Source organism: Tupaia chinensis, unplaced genomic scaffold, assembly GCF_000334495.1.
Source record: "Tupaia chinensis unplaced genomic scaffold, TupChi_1.0 Scaffold143796_1, whole genome shotgun sequence".
NCBI classification, from domain to species: Eukaryota; Metazoa; Chordata; class Mammalia; order Scandentia; family Tupaiidae; genus Tupaia; species Tupaia belangeri.
This window is the reverse complement of record NW_006203646.1, coordinates 2,702,292-2,706,493: the sequence shown is the minus strand read 5'-3', so window position 1 is coordinate 2,706,493 and position 4,202 is coordinate 2,702,292.

Here is a 4,202-nt window from a genome sequence, read left to right as displayed (position 1 = left end):
CCCTATAGAAGACATGCAATAAATATGTGGGCATTTAAATCCAATAAAGGATACAACAGTCTTAGACCGCATTCTAGATATTTTAAAATCAGCTTGTTAGGGAATGCTTTCTATAGGGAAATACTATTTAAGAGTGATCACAGATAAAGTTTACTTTGCACAATATACTCACTTGCTTAGGATTTATCTAAATCATAAGCTAAGGATTACTTAAGTTATTACACTTAGGTACATGAATTTTCATAGCAGTATTATTCATAAAAGACAGAAAGTGGAAACAACCCAAATGTCCATCCACAGATAAATGGATAAATCAAGTGTGGCATATTGATGCAATTCAATATTGTTCAGCAGTAAAAAGAATCAAGTACTGATAAATGCTACAACATGCATGAACCTTGAAAGTGAAAGAAGGAAGTCCTGAGGGACTACATATTATAAAATGACATTGATGTGAAATGTGGAGACTAGACACGCACACAGAAGTAGGAAGTAGATTAGTGGTCTCTTAGGCCTGTGGAGAGGAGGAGGGGACTGTTAGATTGGGGGTGGATGGCTATGGGTTGCTGGGTTTCTTTTTGAGGTTGTCTGGGAGGGAAAAATGGTTTTCCTTCACCCTTAGAGATTCTTTGACTGGGTTAAAATTAAATCGACCTGAGACAGAGTAACAGGAGAAAAAACACATTTCGCTGTGTGGGTAAGCATGTGAGTCCAACAAACTTGAGACTTAAAAGAGGGCCAGATGATTGGAGCATCTATGGCATCTCGAGGGATAGAGAGGAATAGAGACGTGAGCCTTCTGGAGACTGATGGTGACACAAGTTACAGGAGGGCAAGAAAGGAAATGTGTGGTGAAAAAGAGTTGTCTTATTTTGTAGATGAAAGGTCTTTCCAGTAATAAAAATTTTCTTGGAGCGGCCCTCTTCTGCTGCAGATGTTTTAACTAATGTAGATGTCTTTTATAGACGTACATTTTTTGTACAAAGAGCAGCTTTTCAGAGCTACTCCTGTGTCTGTGATTTCTCAGAATAACTAGATCTAAATATGCCCAAGATGTACATTTTGGGGTGGCATATTTTGGTCACCTACAGTCATATTTTGGGGTAGTGTGTTCTGAACCCCAACTGAGTATTAAAAACATTCTAAAATTGGGGCCAGCAGATGGCGTGGTAGTTAAGGCACTGGTTCCCACTGTGCTGACTAAGTGATTTGAGTCCTGGGCCCAGCAGCTTGAAAAACACATTGGACGTGTGTGTGTGTGTGTGTGTGTGTGTGTGTGTGTGTGCGCTCGTGCCCAAAATCCTGAGAGAATATGGCGGACAGATTGTGGTGTGGCCATCCTCCTCAGGATGATTTGTCACTTTCCCTCTCTTTCTGTCTCTCCAGTGAATGAGCACACTTGCATTCCAGCAAAAATCTAAAAACAAAAAACAGAAAAAAAGTGAAATTGATTGTGGTGATTGTGGCATAACTCTGTGAATATTCTGAAAATTGCTGAATTATATACTTTAAAAAGGTCAATGGTATAATATATAAATTATGCCTCTTTACCGCTGTTTAAAAAAATTACATCTGGGTGTTAAAATTGTAGTAGACAAGCCAAGGATGGCTTCGGTTTCTTGAGTTAGAAGAGTGAAGTCAAATATGAGGGCTTAATTGTATAGTATAGTTTGGTAGTTTCTTCATTATTTAAAAGTCAAATTTTCCCCTTTCTGTGGATTTTGGGCTGAATACGAATTCACAAATTTTCTTATATATATGTATGCCCTTTGCTTTTCATTAATCATTGTTTTTCGCTGGCCTGTAGCTTGGTGGTTAAGGGAACCAGCTCCCTCTTAGTCAATTGCATAGTTGGAGTACTGACCTCAGCAGTTTGAAAAACATGCATACATGCCCCAAATCCCCACAGGGTGGAGGAGAAATGAAGAAGGAATTGTGGCATAACCACACCACATTGGGACTGCTTACTCCCTCTCCCTTTCTCTCTGTCTCTGAAGAGTGCATGTACCCTCTGGCTACATATATTTTAAAAATCAGCATTTTTTTCTTTTTTTTTTTTTAAGAAGTATTTATTTAACTTTATTTATTTGTTTATTTATTTTTAATTTGATCACAAAGGGACAGAGTAAGGAGGGGGCTGGGGAGTGAGAAAGCAAGCTGCCAGGTCCAGGACTTGAACCATGGTTAGCTATGTAGGAGTCCAGCACCCTCAACTATCACCTGAGGGCACCAGCATTTTTCTTAATAACTAAAGTTTCTAAATGTACAGACTTGAGATTACTCAGACTTAAAATTTATTTGTGTCAAGAAAAAACAGTAAAATCATTGGAAAGCAGACAGTGGATTTCTCTGAAAAGGGATAGGACATTTGCACTTTTTATGGGCCAATCCAGTTAAATCATTTGATTTCCTTCCCCACTCTGGTTTCTCTCACTGTCCATTCTTCTGGTAGAAAAACCTGGCTGCCTAAGGACAAGTACTGGGGTTCATTTTCTGCTCATCAGAGTCAGTAGTAATAAAATTCAGTCTCTGGCTAAGCCCAGCGTGTTCAGAATTCTGACCTCGTCAATGCAGTGACATTTTTGCCTAATTAAGTCTGTACAATTTGTTCCGAAACATTAACCTGAAAAGCAGACTGACTTGTGCCTGGACAGTCATCCTCTACTTGGGTCCTCCTTGTTTGTGGACAAGGACCTGGAACACTGTAGGCTTGTGGGGAGGCCAGGGATTGGATCAAGCACAACAGACCCAGAGAGGGACTCAGGAAAGTGCCAGTCAGCAATGCCTTCCTTGATTTTCTATGACAACAGCATGTCAGACCTGCGGAGCCAGGGCCTGGAGTTCAAGACACAATGATGCATTTGCAAATTCCAGAGTTGCTGTAGAAAGTCAGTTCCTCCAAAGCTTGTAGAGGAAGCTTGTCCCTCCTAGTGCATGCTCAAGTGTTAAAACACTTCAGGAAAATTAAATTTAGCAGTTAAAATTTTTTAAGTAATTATTTATTTTATTTTTTACTTATTCATTCATTTATTTTTTAATTTGACCAGAGAGAGACAGAGGGTGAGAGTGAGGGAGAGAAGAAGTGAGAAAGCAAGCCAACAGATTCAGATCTCGAACCCTGGTCGGCCATGTGGGAGTGTCCAGCGCCTTAACCACCATGCCATCTGCTGGTCCCCTAAAAAAATATTTTTAAAGAGGTTTTCCCCTTAGGGCATGTGTGGTCTTGTGTGTGTGTGAGAGAGAGAGCGAGAGAGAGAGAGAGCGAGAGACAGAGATAGCTGTATAAGAGAGAGAGAGAGAGAGAGAGAGAAATTGAGAAATTCCTCTTTAAGGGAGATGGCTACGCTGCGATCCCTTCTCCTCCATTCCATTCTCCTCCTGGGACCTTGGGCATGAATACACGCACGCACCCTCTTGTACCCCGTGTAATTTTGAAGCCCCTGGGACTGGGACTCGAATTGTGGTCAGCCAAGTGGAAGCCCAGTGATGCAACTTCTATGCCATTTGCTAGCCCTACTTTTAACAGAGTTTAACTGAGCAAAGAACAGTTAACCAATTGGGCAGCCCTAAAATCCAGCAAAGGTTCAGAGGATCCCACTCCACAACGTGGGTGAGCAACGTGTACAAAGTAGGGAAGTGAGTTTCAGAAGGTTTGAGGGGCGGCTGCTCAGCTTTCGCCTTACTTGGACATGGTCTGATCAGCTGGCGGTCTGTGACTGACAGAAGCTCAGCTATTGAGATGGGCTGAGATGCAGCCTTTGTATAAAGAAGACTTAAACCAGACCGCTGGTGAGTTTCCCATTAAGCTAGTTTGCAGTTTATTACATAGGGACTCAAAGGACAGAGGCAGCCTCAGGTCAAATTTAGTTTAATTTAGCAGCCAGTAGGGGGTAGACATCAGTTTTAGAGTCATAGCTCTTTAGAAAACATCTTCACATTCTGGACATGTTGAGCGGGAGGAACTCTCCTCCTCCAAACCCTCACCCAGCCCTCCTGCCTCCACTAACAACCACCTCATGAAGTATCTTTTTTTTAAATATATTTTTAAAAATAATTATTTATTTTATTTATTCATTCATTTATTTTTTAATTTGACCAAAGAGAGACAGAGGGTGAGAATGAGAGAGAGAGAGAAAGTGAGAAAGCAAGCCATTAGGCTGGGACTCACACCGTGGTCACCCATGTGAGAGTACAGCACCTAA